General features: G+C 34.1%; 1 long non-coding RNA gene and 1 pseudogene across 1 annotated transcript in view; both read right to left on the bottom strand.

Moving 5' to 3' along the window:
• The window catches only part of LOC132670171 (uncharacterized), a 451,329-nt gene that overhangs the window by 47,869 nt on the left and 384,619 nt on the right, over nt 1-18,841 (bottom strand). The window lies entirely within an intron of this gene.
• LOC132669789 (small ribosomal subunit protein eS1 pseudogene) lies at nt 10,077-18,552 on the bottom strand (annotated as a pseudogene).

Genomic DNA, 18,841 nt, shown 5'->3' with positions numbered 1-18,841 from the left:
CAGGCTGATGGTGTGGTAGGGTCCCCTCCCTAAGGAGAGAAAACAACAATAACAACAACAACAAAAAAACCCTCAAATCAACTTGTAACATGAGACCACTTAATCAGACCTCATTGTTTGTGTGTTACCATATATGGAAGACAAAGAAACAGAAAATGTATAAAAAACTAAGCCACATGGTGTTCGGGGCTCAGTTCTTCAGGCACAAACCCAACTGAGCAGTGCCAGCAGGAATAAAGTTGCTTCCTGGAAAGTAAAACCTCAGTGTCAGGACCCTCTGTGCGAGAATCCTGTTACAGTGGTAGATGTAACTTTCTTCCTTAAAAGGCAGAAAAAAGGCTTTTAAAGGAAAGGGGTAAAAGGGAGCTTGGGTGGCTCAGTCCGTTAAGCATCCAACTTCAACTCAGGTCATGATCTTATGGTTCGTGGGTTCGTGAGTTCGAGCCCTGCATCGGGCTCTCTGCTGTCAGTGCAGACCCTGTTTTGGATCCTCTGTCCCCCCTCTCACTCTTGCCCTTTTCCAGCTCTCGATCTCTCTCTGTCTGTCAAAAATAAATATAAATTTAAAAAATGTCTGTCAAAAATAAATATAAATTTTAAAAAAAAGAAAGGGGGCACAGGAGCATGTCAATATTCAGTGCAGGCCCATTCTCCATCAGATCCATTTTGGAAAAACATGTGTCAGTTAACTAGAATATGCTTCCCACCATTGTATATACCTCATGGGATGTCCTCATGCACTCACAGTGCAGAAACACTGAAGTTTGAAGTCCACTAGTTTAATCACAATTATAGGCATTTTTTTATTACCAATGTGATATATAGATATATATATATAATCACACACAGAGTTGGTTATATGTATATAGATGATATAGGTATAGATATAGATATAGATATAGATATAGATATAGATATATAGATATAGATATAGTTATAGATATGGGATTATATACCCAACAATTTTAATATTATGTATCAACCTAGGAGATTCTTAAAAATTCACGGCAAGAATTCTAGCAACATTGTGTTCAAGAATGAAAGCTCATGCGGGCAAGTGACTTACATTTATATAGAATACTCCGCACTTGTTATAAACTGAGGAAAAGCTACATGGTTAATAGAATAATTATAAAGTTAAACTTAATGGAGAAATTATAGTTAACTGGAAATACACAAAGTTCTGACATTTATCCTCACAGCAGATGAATGAGAAATTTGCTAATATTTACAGGTATTTCAATGTTAAGTAACTTTCTCTAGTTCACATAGTCGGTTAAGTAAAAAAAGTCAGGATTTGAAACCAGCATTCTGACTCTGGAGCCAGACACAGAGCCGTTCAATAGACTCCAATGACATAGAAAGATATAATTGATACACTATTAAAGAGGAAAATAAATAATTTTACAAAACAATTAAAATAGTATGAATTCACTCTCACAAAACAGAATTAAGAAGAGTAGTTAGGTATATGCATACCTGTGTGGTTAAGGTGAATGATGAAAGAACTAAATGTTAAATTTCATTTACTTTTAATTACATTAAATTTAAATTGCTACATGTGACTACTGGCTACCACAGGGCAGAATACAGATCTCGAGAGTAACAACAAGACAATTTTATGTCATGAATCAATTAAAGTTGTGTTCAGAAAAAAAAAAAAATCATGACCTGAAATGCATATATTACTAAGTAAGAAAAAGTGAAAGTAAATGAATAAAGTACTATATTTAACTCAGTGCTAGGGAAAAAAAATAAAATAAAAACAATACATTAATTTATGGAAAATATTTGCTAGAAAAAGCAACAGTTATTACAATGGAAAATCCAATAATACTAGAATGAAGAAAGAATGCTAAGTATTATTTACCTGATTTAAGAGAAAAGTAGAAAAAAAATATAGGAACTCAAAAATCTATCCATGAAAAACAGAAAAACCATAAAAAATTGCTAATAAGAATAAAAATAATATTAATGCAAGGTATTACCAAAGAAATAAAAGTATTTTATCCAGCTTTGGGCAGATTTATTAGGAATGCTAGATGAAATAGCTGACTTACTAAGAAAATACAAATTATTATTTTTGACACAGAGACATTTAACAGATCTAAATATATAATAGACCTTAGAAGACTCTAACCCTCCCCCTTCCCTTCTTCTCTGCCATTTATATGAAAGAATAGGTTCAGATTTCACAGATAAATGAAGTTATCAATGAAATAGAAGTTCAGTTAAACTAAGAAAATAACAAAAGCTTCTAAATACATTTTATAAGAATACCATATATAACAATTGATTTGGAAGTAAATTGATTTATTCAAATAAAATCATCCTAAGTCTCTACATGCATCAACATCGTGTCTTATCAATATGACAGGTTAATATTCACGTTGTTTATATTAGACATAGTGGTTTGACCACTGCATATTTCTCTACTGTAAAGATACTTATAGTTGATTTAGTTTTTGCCCTAAATGATATAATTTTTAAAAATAGTTATTCCTCTTGGAAACTGTGGTGAAAGTTGTCAAAACTGGAGAAGAAATAAGATTATATCATATTTCTGTGGAAGAGGAAACGACCAGTTCACACTGGAAAGTAGTTTGTAAGCAAAGTCTCTGTGCTTTGACACCACAGGAGAGTCTGTATATCACATTAAGCCTCAGCCCTGAGCAGGGTCTGAGTTTATGGAGCATTCCTTTTATATAATTGAAGAAGCAACGTAGTGTATCACGTGAGTCATTGAAGTGTTACAAGTAGCAATAGAAAGTATTTCTTGGTTAGATTAAGAGAAGAGAATATAGTTGGCTGTGTAGCTTCCTGGAAAATTTTGTGGTTAGCCGACCAGTTTTTCAATCAGCTTGGTTAGCAAGTTTGAAATACTTGTATTTTTTTTGACTATAATAACAGGGAAATATAATATTTGAAATGTATTTCAAATAGTAATGTCAGCTAAAATGACATTTCCCAACAGGAATGGTGATAAGATCCTGTTCTTTTTGAATTATTTTGTAAAGAATATCTTGCATTTCTCCATGAAGTAAATAGGAACTACAGAAATAAAAGACATATTTTTATTCTATTGGAGAATATTTGTATTCCTATTTTAAATATGTTATTGAGAAAAACGTATGGATTTTATAAAATGCACTTCTAACATATGCAATTATTTCATTCGCATTAACTGTAATTTTCTTTTTCTTTTCTTTTTTTTAACTTATGGAAAAGTTTATGGTATCAATAGACTTATTTAATTTTTTTTTTTTACAATATTTTTTTTTTTTTGAGAGACAGAGAGGGACAGAGCACAGGTCGGGGAGGGGCAGAGAGAGAAGGAGACACAGAATCAGAAGCAGGCTCCAGGCTCGGAGCTGTCAGCACAGAGCCCGACACGGGGCTCGAACCCAAAAACTGTGAGATCATGACCTAGGCTGAAGTCCAACACTTAACTGATTGAGCCAACCAGGGACTCCAATAGACTATTACACTGAATTAATTCTTGAATACCCAGGTTATTATAATGAACCTCCAAGACTGATAGACCAATCATTTAGACCATCCTTAAACAGACACCCCATTGGTTAAGAGTGGTTTCTGGCTTTGTATTTCTTAGGCTGTTATTCTTCCCTTACTTGCCGTATAAATTTAATCAAGTTGCTTGTCCTTATAATGTCACAATTTATCTATTAAATTGGATACAATAATAGGATCCGACATGTTTGTTGTAAAGATTTCAAATGAAGTCTATATACACTTAAAGAGATGCTTGAAATAGAGTAAGTTCTCAAAATTAATCCATTAGCTTTATATCTATTTTCATAAATTACAGGTGGGCTCTTAAACTATTCAAGGTAGGTAGACAGGATTATGTTTTTCATTTTCAACAGCTTGAGCCTGATTTCTGTTGAATCTTACTGGCATATGAAATAAATTCTAAACCAGATTTGTAGAAGTTAATTTTCATGAGAGATCAAGGCATATACCTTCGGTTCAAAGATGGTGAGCTAAGCAAGGTGAAACAGGTGGGAGTGATGATGCCTTACACAGTCTTCTTGCTCAGCCCTTAAGAATCCCAAGGTAATGGAGATACAGCAATTCATTTAGTGATAATAAAAAGGACTTCGCAGTAAGGGAGCCAATGATGCAGTAGGTCCCCCTTTGATTAAAGGTAGTGTCTTCAAAATCCACATGTGCACACCCTTACAGGTATGCAAGCACACAACGGTGCCCTCGGGCACACATGCAAAGACGGTGTTGCAAACATTCGCTTTCACAAGCAATGACACACATATGGAAACCCTAGGCTCCAATAAGACGGTTTTAGGGTGTGGGGTCTTCGGGAGAAAATTAAATTCATTGAAAGTGGAGCCCCCAGGGTGGAATTAGTATCTTCAGGAGAGGAAAACACATAGGCCTTTCCCGCTTCACCATACAAGAGGGCAGCTGTCTATATTGGCCCCCTGATCTTAAGCTTCCAGCCTTCACAAATGTGAGAAAATAAATGTTTGTTGTTGAAACCACCCAGCCTATGATAATTTCTTATACCACATCAAACTTCCTAAGATAAGCTGGCAGAGTTTTTTTTTCTGATTTGAGCAAGAATCAACAGAAAAAAAAAAATAAGCAAGGGGGTATGGGTAAAGGCAGAAGCATAGGTGAACCTAAACATTTAGTCAGATAATTAGAGAATTCTTGGAAGGGACTGACAGCAGAGGGAATTTTCACAATCAAAACCATAGTTGCGCTTTCATTGTCATAGTGATTTTTAGCTGACTTTTATTCATGAAATTTCAGTTGACTGAGGAAAAAATGAATTCTACTCACACTTATAAGATGTACATATGTGTGTAAAGGTACTCATATGCTTATCCTGAACTGAACTAATTGTTCACTGGCATGGTGCCCCTGACAGCAAATACAGGCCAGCTTCAGAGCTAATGGTGTAGTTGACAATTAAGTTGTGCTTGGTCTATCATTCAGGGTTCAAGGACTACCTGTATTTTTGCCTACTGACTTTGATTCGGTTTGTCCCAAAGCAAAGACTTACTGCAACATGGAATAATGTCTCTAGAGCCTTTCATTCGAAAAGGGTAGAGGCGCAGATGAAACTCATCATTTGCTACCACCGTGATGGATCGGAAAACTCAAGGAGTCTTCTGTAACTTTATTTTAAAAAAGTTGTACAGATGCTCACTGTGACCTACTGTTTTAATGACAGGCACTATCAGAAAACATCGTACTGATTGTCTCCTGAATTTCTAGGTAAGGAGAAAAATGCACATATACCTGCACACATACCTACATATACACAAACATATACGTATCATATTGGAATTAAGCTTACTCTTTGCTATTACTTTCTGATAGTACCTAGCAAAGATACTGGACTATTGCAGGCATTTGGTAGACAACTATAAAGGGTTTAACATGCAAAACACCAGGGAAGGCACACACGAGGACCCAACAAAACCCACCACCCACCCTACATTCTTGAACGATTATAACTCTGTAAAAACACCAGTGCCATTTTTTATTTTCCAAAATAGAGAACACGAGAAAGAAATCTTCCACTTTCAGCACAGTGGCAATAAAATATAAAATAATCAATGGATTTGCCACAGGGCCTAGAATATGAATCACCTGGACCACTATCATTTTTTCCATTACAGAACACAAAATAATTTTCTTGGTTAAAGGCAGTTGTTACCCTATCGCCTGCTCAAATCAATATCAGCTGTATGGTTGAGAATCCTCTGGCTAAAATTGTATATCAAAGATGCTTAAAGCAAGGGAGAATCATTTTTATTGTGGTTCCTTGACTTCTCTACTCTCTTTTACTTTATAAATAACAGCCAAGACACTGGGATTTTCCTCAAAGCTTCATCCCTGAGACAATTGTTAAGTGTGGTTCATGATGTCATATTATTGTTCAAAAATATTGGCCTCTAAAAAAAGATCGTCATTTCTGTACAACTCAGTCACCTATTCTGAGATGAAAATACAAAAGAGAAATATACAATTTAAGTGAGTTTTTCTTGGTTAATGAAATAAAATTTCAGGAAAGTTATTAAGAAGTTACTCCAGGTTTACTTACTTGAAAATTATTTGATCAATATTAAATATGATATCTATGGAGTTACATTTATATTTCTGATTTATAAATATTTTAAAAATACAAAGGAGATCACTACCTTTCAAAAATAAGTAATTCTAATTTAAAAGAAAATTAAGTTGATAGAGCTAGAGTGACACCAAATATTGTTATGTCATTCCCTCAGGATGAAAGAACAAAAAGCTAAAAGACATATGCAGATTTATTTCTACTACTCATAAGTAGGGATCATTAAGAACATGTGTAGATGACATTAATTACCTCAAATAAATAGGAGAAAGGAGAAATCTTACCGACTAGTTTACAAAACTCTTTTTCCAGAACTTTCAAATGTGGAGAACATCATCAGAGACATGAACATACCAATTCTTTAATTGCATTTTATTTCCACAATAAAGGAAGTGGTTTTGCCAGTTCTAAACATTACTCAGGAATTTTTCATTTGCTTATAAATAGCTCTAAATCATAATGTGCTAATGCGTATATTGTTTTTACAAGTGTTTGTTAGCCAGATACACGTCACACGCCAGTATCTATGATAGCTACAGGTTACATTAGACAGCCAAGAGCCAATACAAACCTTTCCAGGATGAACATACTCCTGATTTATATGTCTTTATTTCTCTCACTAAATTTTGGTGACTTTGATTGTATATATGAACAACTGAGAGAGAGAGAGAGAGAAACAGAGAGAAAGAGAGACAGAGGGAGAGATAATAAGAGAGGTAGGGTTGATAGAGAAAGAATGTATATGGTTTGAGTCTATGGGAGGTAGAAAATTTCTTCTCACCAATTCTTAACCCAACTTAAGTGGTGGAATAATTAATAAATTAAAAAATAAAAAGTAAATAAAATTCTAATATTAGCTCAGGCAAATATTATGTCTTCAATAATGTAATCAAATAATATTTATGTGAGGTTTACCAGGTAACATGATGGAATGAGTTGGCATGCTCTGACTAACTCTATCCCAACTCTACCACAAACACTTACTAGCACAAATAAAATAAAATAAACCAATAATAATTGAGATAAAATAGAAGAAAAAAGAGGAGTTGGAAGAGAAGTAGAAAGAGAAGAACAAAAAGGAAGAGATAGAGAATATCTAATGCTTAAAATGAAAAAAAATAAATAAATGAAACCTGGACTCATCAGTAAATACTTCTGTTTTGGTCTTACTAAAGGCACTAGCCGGGGCTGGATTTTAGCACCCTTAGTGACATAAAAAAGAAGAGATTGAGCTCTCAGGGAGTTAGGAAGTTGGAATTCAATTTATATCATACATCCAGATTAGGCATGTAGTTCCAATAAGATGCAAGAAAGTACATCTAAAAATAGCATTAGAGGATCAGAGAGTTTGCCAACTAACTGAATATCTGTGTGAAATTGTGTACCGGGTTGAGGGAGGAGGGTATGTGTTAGTTGTTTCATGAGATTGAAAAACTAAGCACACATGCCTGTCAGGTGTCTGAATTTATATAGTTTGTGTGGTCAGGACTTAAACAAAAATGAATGGGGCACCTGGGTGGCCCAGTCAGTTAAGTGTCTGACTCTTGGTTTTGGTTGAGGTCATGGTTTCATGGTTCGGGAGTTGAAGCCCTGCATCAGGCTCTGCGCTGACAGCGTGTAGCCTGCTTGGGATTCTCTCTCTCCCTGTCTCTCTCTCTATGGCCATACTCTGCTTGTGCTTTCTCTCTCTCTCAAATAAATAAATAAACTTTAATAAATAAATTAATTAATTAATTAATTAAAGAGAAAGAAATAAAGCCAGAACAAAACTTTTGATATTCTTTTGATCTAGGAAGAAGCAATATACATTGTCTAAGATCATGGAAGGTAGATGACAAGATGACATTACATGGGTAGATGTAACCACCATGAAAGAAAGCAAACTGGGCAGAAGATGAGCCTACAATTAAAGAAAGGCAGAGAGAAAGGCGAAAGAAAGGAAAGAAAGAAAGAAAGAAAGAAAGAAAGAAAGAGAAGAAAAGAAGAAAAGAAAGAAAAAAAGAAAGAAAGAAAGAAAGAAAAGAAAGAAAGGAATGAAGGAAGGTAGAAGAAAGGAAGGAAGGAAGGAAGGTAGGAAGAAAGAAGGAAAGGAAGGAAGGAAGAGAGAGAAAAAGGAAGAAAGAGAGAAAGAAAAATTTTAAATGAGGATCATCAGAAGATTAAATAGAAAAATCTGTTCCCCAAGGACTATAAATAAAAGTCATAAAATTTGAAATATATGTTACAGTAGTATGTTTTAAATTATTATGAACAAATAGTATACATATGAAAAGAAATGAAATGTAATTTCTATAAAGTCTTTATTATTAAAAATTCAATGAATGGTTAAAATAGCATATCACGTACAAATCTGAGGACAAAATTAGTTAACTAGAGCTATATTTGTGTAAATATTTGTATGGACAGCACAGTTAAAAACAGATGTACTATATGAGAAAATGTTTCAAAAATAGACCTGAAAGATACATTGCAAAATATGTCTTATAGGAATATCAAAATGATAAAGAAAATGGCAATGAATCAGTAGTCAAAGCAATGTACAAAGATGAGATTTTAAGAGATGATGAATCTCACAACCCGAGATTAAATCAAAATACCAATTCAAGGACTACACCAAAAGCAAATCTACATCTGAACACTTTGGAATAGAATTAAAAAATACAACTAAAAAGAAAATCGTAAATCACACCAAAGAGAAAAGTAGATGATAACTAAACTACACCAGTTGTTTTTCAGAAAAAAAAAATTGAGTTCAAGAGTTTAGTTATTTTAAACCTAACTAAAATTTAGTTTTACTATTATAATTCATAGTTAAAAAGTGTCCTAAACTCTCGACCTCAGAAAGAGGGAAATAAATCCAGAAGGAAGGAAAGAATCTGAAAAGCAGTTAAAATTAGTAAACAGTAATAAACATAAGTAACTATCGACAGTGATGTGCATAATAAAAATGATGATTAATTTTGGGTGGATAAATACGAAAGAGCAACTAAAATACTAAACAATGATGAAATGGATGATGTTAAGGAGTGATAATATTTAAAATATTCTTTAAAAAATAAAATATTCTTAAAAACTCCTTTCTAGATAAACTTAATCATGAAATTGTTTTTATCTTTTTTCAAGTGATTTTGTTAAAGATTTAATTGTAACCAATAGAATAAAAATAGCATATGTAACACATAACTCTTTAGATATAAAATTTTAATAAAGAAAATGTGAAAAATTTGAGTAGTCAATTGACTTAAAGAAATGTCAGTAATAAAAAAAAAAAAAAAAGAAAATTGAAAACACTTGGTCCAAAAATCAAAAAAACAAAAATATATAGGTAGAACGACATTCAATGATTAAAATAATTTTTAATGGCGTAAGACTCCAATTTTATTACTTTTCTAAACTTTTAAGAAATAAGTAATTTTCTTGGTATTTACCAAGTAAGTATCTCACACAGGTAAAAAGAATGAAGACTTTCAGCTCATTTTAACCCCACTTTTGGTATTACTGGATTCAATTTGCTAATATTTTATTAGATTTGTGAAATAATATATATTAGAGAAATTGATCTATAGTTTTTCTTTTAATGTCCTTGATAAGGTTTGATATAAAGATTATCCTCACTTCAAAAAAAAGGATCTAAGAATGATTTTATCTTTATTAAATAGAAGATTTTGTATTTTTCCCTTTCTTAAATATTTTGAAAGATTTGCTAGTGAAATCATCTAAATCAGGAGATTATTGTGAGATTATTAAAATAATGAATGTAATGTTCTGAAAAGAAAAACAATGCTATTGAGATTTGTCTATTTCTCCTTTTAGTACTGTTAAGTTATATTTTCCTCAAATTGCAGCATCTAAATTGTCAGATTAATATACAGTTTCAATTTTATTTATTTATTTATTTGTTTATTTATTTTCACCAATAGGATTTTTTTATCTGTCACCATTAAATGTCTGAATTTCACACAGATTCTTGGGCTGGTGGCTCAGACCCATCAGCTTGTTCAGTTTTAGCACTGGTCTCATCTCCAGTCGCTTTTCCAGAACTACTACCTTTACCAGAAAGGTCCATAAGCTTTCCCAGTTCAAACCTGGGCTTCTCCAGCATTTTTACTTTTCTAGCAAAGATATCATGGAGTGGATAAGTAGATTTATAAGCTTTTCTTATGTCTCTTTTTTTTTTTTAATTTTTTTTTTTAACGTTTATTTATTTTTTTGAGACAGAGAGAGACAGAGCATGAACAGGGGAGGAGCAGAGAGAGAGGGAGACACAGAATCCGAAACAGGCTCCAGGCTCTGAGCTGTCAGCACAGAGCCCGACGCGGGGCTCGAACCCACCGACCGTGAGATCATGACCTGAGCCGAAGTCGGACGCTTAACCTACCAAGCCACCCAGGCGCCCCTCCTATGTCTCTTTTTGATGCTGTCTGATGCTGATTGACTTTTTTTTTTTAAGTCATTTGCACCTCTCAGGTCATGATATGCATTATCTTTTTTCGAAATTTGGTGGACCAGTTGGAACTGAGCATAAGAAGTCTTACAAATCTGATTGTTGCAATTTTTTAGTAAAATCAACACAAAATACACAAGGCAAATAACCATCGGTAGTCTTAACATCAACATGAGCTTTAATCATGGTCTACCATTTTTGACCATGGAACACGTTTTGTCAGGGTTAAAATGCATGCCATGAAAATTAGTCAGACAGTTTTTGCCCTGTACATCCTCAGCAATTTGCTTGATTTTTCTAAGTGTAACTTCATCATTCTGCAGATCAGCAAGGCTCACCTCCAAAACACTACCATTGAGGCCATCAGATTCAATTTTGCTTCCTTGAGCTCTCACGACTTGTGTTTTTCCAATATTTCTTACATTGAACATAGCTGGTGCTTTCACATCATACCAATCTTTCTTAGAAAATGGATCAACTACTCTCTTCTGGGCTCCCTTTTGCCAACTTTCATTAGGCCCTTGCTCTGGTGGAACATATATTCTTTACATTTCTAATGTCTTTAACATCTGAATATTTTCAAGCTCTATCTTTAATATCTTATATATTTTTAAAGTTTATTTATTTATTTTGACAGAGATAAAGAGACATAGAGCACATGCACAAGCAGGGGAGAGGCAGAGAGAGGAGAGAGAGAATCCCAAGCAGGCTCCACACTGTCAGTGCAGAGCCAGACGTGGGGCTTGATTCCACAACCCTGGGATCATGACCTGAGTCGCAATGAAGAATCATATGCTTAACCAACTATGCCAGCCAAGCATAATATCTTTCTCATATCTTTCTGATAGTATAGATTTATCACTTTTCCCCCTTAATTAGTCTTACTAAATTCTTATTTATTTTGTTATGTTTTCCAAAAATTAAATTTTACTTTATTGGTTTCCTTTACAAATAGAGGGAAAGATGCTTACTTTATAATTTAATACATTTTCTTTTATATTTACTTTTTCTTTCTATTTTCTTTGACCATCTTAACTTTAAGCTGGTGCAGTCTGCCTTTCACCCTCTCTCCCAAATACTTCACAAAAATAAGTCTTGTCAAATTTAGCAAGACCACCACATTCCTATCTCCATACGAAATTTTTCAAGAATGTTGGAAATAGGTTGTTGATCATCATGTCACAATTAAATATATAATATAGTGACTTAGAATATAGCCTCTGGAGGCAAAATTTCTGGGTTTGAATTCTTGCTCTGCTATATGACCTTACGTAAATTACTTTACCTCTCTGTGTATAGTTTTCTTTATCATTAAAATCAATATTCCAAACGTAATATGGGATTGAGTTGATACATGTAAAATTCTTAAAACAAGCCTGGCACATATTTAAATTCTTAATGTATGTTTGCTATCATTATTATATCCTCATGTTTGTTTTCATCTAAGCAGTTGTGAAAATTACAGTGCATATCCATTTCCAAAACTTGGTCACTCTCAACAGGTGGTTTTCAAACTTTCATTTATGTCTGAATCATCTGGGTTGATTTCTAATATGTTTTGGGTCCTAAACAAAATATTTTAATTTAATATATCTGGGTAAGATTCAAAAATCATTTTTCCAATAATTACTCCAAAGTTCTCGTGTAGGTGGTTTACAGAGTACATTTTAAAATCCTTGCTGATGATGATTATCTCCTTGACCAAACCTTAGTCAGATTTTTTTCTACTATGCCTCCATCTTGGCCTATAAAGACCTGAACAAACATTACTATAGTTTGTAACAGCTCAAGTCAGTACCCTTAGGATGTCTCTAGACCCTCTTCAAGTACCTGCTTGAGCAAACTCAAGGCTGCCAAAAGAATTTACTCTATTGCTGCCAATATCTGAGGATAGGGCCCCTGTTTCCCAGTCTCTGTGCAAAGGGAGAGGCTTACATTTGGTAAGTGCCAGTTAGAAAACCCAGATGGGTTTCACTTGGACCACCTCCCTCTGCTTTTTGTGAGTTTTCACTTCCCTGACCGCTGGAGCCCCTGAAATTTCCACTCCCTCCTCTCTATTCTCTTGTCAAACATCCCATCACCTCTGAACAAATAGAATGGAGCTCAGCACTTGCCCCTACAATCCGTAGTTACTGAATAAAATCTGTTCTCCTTGAAATTAACGTATGGTGGTGTTTATCTTTGACACTGTCCTACAACTAGCATTACTTTAATGTAATTTTGAAATAAATCAAATGATATAAGACTCTCAAATTTTATGCGTTTCTTTTTGTTTGGTCCTGCTACTAGGTAACTATGTGCTTTATAAACCTCCCTGGTGGGGCGCCTGGGTGGCTCAGTAGGTTTAACGTGGGACTCTTGATTTTGGCTCAGATCATGATCTCTTGGTTTTGTGAGTTGAAGCCATGTGTTAGGCTCTACATTGACAGCATGAAGCCTGCTTGGGATTCTCTCCCTCTCTCCCTCTATGGCTACCCCTCCCCCCACTCACTCTCTGTCTCTCTTAAAATACATAAATAAGCCTAAAGATAAAATAAACCAACCAGGTGATTGTTACTGGACAAAAAATTTAAACCCATAAAATCTAACTGTGGCCTTGTTCTTTTTTACCATTAATGTGAAGAGTTTAATTTTGAACTCATTTTTGTTCAATTTATAAGTCCATCCTTATACCAGGACCATGCTGCCTTGCTTCGTGTAGATTTATAGCAAGTTTTGAAATTGGAAAATGTTAAGTGTTTGACATTATTCTCCTGTCAAGTAGTTTTGGCTACTCTGGGTGCCTTGCATTTCCCTATAAACTTTAAAATATTTTTTAATGCTTTTATTTATTTTTGAGACAGACAGAGCATGAGCAGGGGAGGGGCAGAGAGAGAGGGAGACACAGAATCTGAAGCAGGCTCCAGGATCTGAGCTGTTAGCACAAAGCCCGACTCTGGGCTTGAACTCACACTGTAAGATCATGACCTGAGCCAAAGGCGGACACTCAACTGACTAAGATACCCAGGCACCCCTCCCTATAAACTTTAAAAACAACTTGTCAATTTCCACCAACAAAAAGGCCTGCTGGGGTTTTGAAAGTGACTTAATTATATCTATAGATCAATTCGTGACAAATTGCCATCTTAATACATTTAGTCTTCTGATTCATGGACATGGAATGCCTCTCCATTTATTTAAATCTTCCTTCTCGCAGAGGCATTTTGTAATTTTCAGAACACAAGTCTTGTACTGCTTTTGTTAATGTTACTTCTAAATATTTTATTCATTTTTCATGCAATTGTGAATGGAATTGTTTGTCTTATTTCATTTGCAAATGTTCACTGCTAGTACAGAAATTTAATTAATGTTTCTATATTGATGTTAAATCCTGTGATCTTGATACTGACATTATTTTAAAGCTTTAGTAGTTTTTTGTGATTTATTTGGATTTTCTACATACAGAATCAGGTCATCTGCAAATAAAAAATCTTATCTCTTTCTTTCCAATTTAGATACCATTTATTTATTTATCATTTTCTTCTGTTTTTCTGTTTTATTTCACTACCTATACAACTTCAATGCATGCAGTGTTGAATAAAAGTGTTGAGAGCAGGCATCCTTGCTTTTTTCCTGATCTTAAGAGGGAAGCATTTGGTATTTTACCATTTTAAACTAAAATTTTCACTTTAGCAGTGAAACACCAAATGCTTCCCCCTAAAGTCAGGAAAAAGCTATAGCTTTTTTAGCTATAGGACTTTTATAGATACTCTTTATCAGTTTTAGGAAGTTCTCTTCTATTCCTAATTTGTTGAAAATCACCGTCCATGGATAAAAGATTTTTCAAAATGTATCTGTGCATTTATCAATATGATCATGAGGTTTGGTACTTTAGTTTATTAATATGGTGCATTACATTAGTTGACTTTGGGATATTTATACCAACCTTCCATTCCTGAGATAAACCTCATGTGGGCATGGCGTGCATACAATCATTTTTGTGTGTGTGGCTGGATTTATTTGCGAATGTGTTCCTGAGGATTTTTACATCCATATTCATGAGATCTATTGGCTAGTACTTTTTTCCCCTATTGATGTCTTTTGATTTTCCTCTGTGGTAGGATTACGATAGCAGTTGCCTCACAAAATGAATTAGGAAAGTATTCCCTCCCTCCTGCTCTACGTTTTCTAAAGAAAAATTTCCATTTCTGTTACTTCTTTCTTTTTCTGGATGAGTTCAGGAGCCATGGTTATTACTTGCTTCATATAATGATTGATTAAATCACCAGTGTAGACATGGGAGCCTGGTCTTTGTGAGAAGATTTTTACTCACTAATTTAATTTCTTCATTTGTTACACATCTATTCACACATTCTTTTCTTATTGTTTTTCTTGTTGTTGTTCAGATTTATCCACATTGTCCAATTCGTTGGCAAAATGTTATTCCTAATATTCCCTCTGATCTTTTTAATTTCTGTAAAATCAGTAGTGATAGCCACCCTTTTATTCCTAGTTTTGTTAATTTGTCTATTGTCTTATTTTCTTGCCAACTCTAAAAAATTTTTGACAGGTTTGTTGATTTCTTTCAATAAAATTTTGGGGATTCACTTTTATGTTATTTTTTTGTATTTGGTATCATTTATTTCTTTTCTAATCTTATTTCCTTCTTTTTGTTTGTGTTGGGCTTAATTTGTTCTTTTATTTTCTAGCTTTGTAAAATGAACTCACAGGTTATTGCTCTGAAATATTCCTTTTCTAATGTAGGCATCTCTGTTATAAACTTTTATGTAAGCCCTGTTTTAGATACATGCCGTTAATGTTTATATATTGTGTTTTCATTTTGTTCAACTCAAAATATCTTCTGATTTCCTTTGTGATTTATTCTTGAATTCATTGTTTGTTTAGAAGTATGCTAGTTAAATTCCAAATATTTTTGAATTTCTCAAGTTCTCCTTTTTTTGATTTCTAATGTAATTCCATGGGGATCAAAGAACATATGTTGTAGGAATCCAATTATTCCAAATTTATTGAGAATTCCTATGACCCAGAACTTAGCCTTTCCTGGAGAATGTTCCATATACTTTTTTTTCTGCTGCTATTGGATAGTGTGTTCTATAAATGTCCATTTGCTCATCTTCATCAGTAATGTCTTTTATGGTCTTATGTCTCGAGTCCTTAAGAGTCTTGCTGATTTTCACTCTAGCTGAGCAGGCTATTGTTGGGAGTAGGGCATTGAATTCTCCAAATAATTTTGTTAAATTTCTTATTTCTCCTATACATTGTGTAAATCTGCTTCATGTATTTTTTAATCTTTTGTCAGGTGCATGTGTGTTTGTAATTAACATACCTCCCAAGTGAATTGATGTTTTATAATTAGAAAGTGTCCATATTATATCTAAAAACAAATTTTTCCTAATGTGTTTTTTTTTAATGTTTATTCATGTTTGAGAGGCAGAGAGAGGCAGAGTGTGAGTGGAGGAGGGGCAAAGAGAAAGAGAGACAGAATCTGAAGCAAGCTCTGGGCTCTGAGCTGTCAGCACAGAGCTCCATGTGGGGACCCAACTCACCGATGGTGAGATCATGACCTGAGCTGAAGTCCGACAGTTAACTGACTGAGCCTCCCAGATGCCCCTGATTAGTTTTTAATCCATACATGCTTGCTACCATTATTGACATGGCTGGATTTATATTTACTATTTTGCTATTTGTTTCCTGTATGCTTCACCTTCTCTCCATATCTCTCTCTCTCTCTCTCTCTCTCTCCCTCTCTCTGTCTCTCTCTTTTACTTCCTTTCTTGGTGTTATGTAGATAATTAATGTTCCATTTAAATTCTTTTCTCGAATTATTTTCTGTATTTTTTTTTTCTTAGCTGTTGCTCTAGGAGTTACAGTATACTTCTTAATGGGTCAAAAATTCTAGTTTCTTTACATATCTCATCCTGTTTTGTTAGCAGCTGGACTTTAAAAAATTTTCTTTTAGTGTTTGTTTATTTTTGAAAGAGAGAGAGAGAGAGTGGGGGAGGGGCAGAGAGAGAGGGAGACACAGAATCTGAAATCTCTGAGCTGTCAGCACAGAGCCCAACCAGGGCTCGAACTCATAGACCACGAGATCATGACCTGATCCAAATTCAGACGCTCAACCGACTGAGCCACCCAGGAACCCCAAAAGCTGGACTTGTAGAATTACACTGCAGTAATATTGCAACAACTCTAGACTCTGAGTCCCATCAAGATTGATATTTTCTCCTGTTTTCATGTTTGTTTATTTGGACTAATTTGTGGCCATGTCTCTGCTCAGTTACTTGTTTCTGTTTTTGTCTTCTTTAATTCTTGTTTTTATTTTTAAGGTCAGCTTCTTTGATGTAGCTTTTGGGTCAACATAGCTTAGTTTTCATCCAGTGCTTGTTCAGAGGTTACGCTCACACACTTGAAAGAGTAGAACTCTCACATTTTGCCCATAGATCTCTTAAAATTCAGTAGCTCATTAGGGCTCCTCTGCTCTCTTCTAAGTTTGCACACAGTGTTGTGCATGCAGCCTTTCTGGCAGTGAGCCTGCTAGTCCTGAGGCCATGGCTTGCACTCCTAGGTAGAATGTCTGGATGACAGAGCTGGGATGGGTAAGAAAAACGCGGCCCCGGACTAAACTCCCGCAATCCCTCAACGTGTTTATGGACGCTCAGTTGAGATCCTTAACGTCATGTTTCTCATTTGTTGTATGCTTTTGGTCAATTTCCAGAGCCCTTAAATGGTTATTTTTGACAATTTGTCCAGTTTTTATCATTGCTTTTTGGAGAGAGATTTTTGTCATTTTCTTCAATTTGCTGTTCCAGAAGCCTCACGTTGTTCTTTTAAGGCTACTTTAGATTAAGTTTGGTATTTTTTTTTTTTCCTCCGATTTTTTTCTTGGAATGAAATACAAGTATTTAAAATTTCTCAATTATATTTGAATCCCAATTGTTATCTACATTGAGGATGACAACGGTGTTTTTTCTTATAATAAAATATATTTAATTTAATCGAATAAAAATATATTTATGGTTTTTTTCTCCTCAAGTACCTTATGTATAGAAACATATCTAAACCCTTTTGACCTAATTTCAAGATGTCTTTACGAATTTATTTTTTTCTGTAAAGGTTCATTTTCCTCTGATGAAAAATGTACAGAGGTGTTTTATATAAACAATATATACAAGAAAATGTTTGTCATACTATTTGAAATATTCTCAAAATTGGAATATCAAGACAGATAGCACAACTCTTAGATGAAAACTGGAAAACATTCACCAGGCTTTTTAATTTTCTGGTGAAAATTCTATCTTAGAAAAATGCCATATGGAGCTGGGGAAAAGTGTGCCTTTAACAATCAAATGCATTAATCAAACATTAATTTTTGCTAACGTGGGTAGAGAGATCGTATTATGATTCTATGGCATATGTTTGATTATACAAACAGGAGTGCAGCACAGTTCTGTCTGAAACTCTATGATTTGTTGACTAAAAGAGAAATTCTCATCATAAAAATCTCAGGAAGTCTTGTAGCTGCTTAATAAAGATTGATGTCACCTTGATGTGGGTGGTGTCACTAAAGCTGATTTATACTATCAATTCTTTCTCAACTTTATTTTTTCTTAAGTAGATTCCTGTACTGTTGTTAGCATATGTAACATTCAGTCTTGTAAGAATTAGAAGCTGGAATGGTTTCAATAAATGGCTAAGAATTTTACGACTAATAATACTGTTCAAGTTCACTTTTCAAGTTCAATTATGAAGTTATTCAGTCACCCAGTTATTCAGCCATCCAGTTCTTCATGCCATTATTTGATTATGTATAACTTTAAAAAGGATAAATTGAATAAAATTTTATATTTAAATTTAAATATTGAAATACCTGGTACATTTCAAGGCACATAAAATAGGCTGAATCATTCTGGAAGACATTTGTCCCTAAATCTCTGTAAGCCTTTTGAGCTTTTCAGAGACCAGCTTCTTCCTCACCTCCTTTAGCCATGCTTATCCTAAGACTGTCTTTCCATATTGAAACATGCCAGCTTTTATATCATCTCCAGCAGACTTCCTTTTATTTATTAATGTATTTATGTATTTATTTATTTAAAGTTCATTTATTTTGAGAGAGAGAGAGACAGAGAGAATCCCAAGCAGGCTCAGTGCTTTCAGCTCAGTGCCTGACACAGGCTCAATCTCAGAAATGGTAAGATCATGACCTGAGTCTAAATCAAGAGTCAGATGCTTAGCTGACTAAGCCACCTAGCCACTCTTCCAGTAGATATCTTTTTTTT

The sequence above is a fragment of the Panthera onca genome, chromosome B3 (assembly GCF_046562875.1).
Source record: "Panthera onca isolate mPanOnc1 chromosome B3, mPanOnc1 haplotype 2, whole genome shotgun sequence".
Lineage (NCBI taxonomy): Eukaryota > Metazoa > Chordata > Mammalia > Carnivora > Felidae > Panthera > Panthera onca.
Note: the sequence above shows the minus strand (reverse complement) of the source record. Positions and strands in the feature narration are given on the sequence as shown.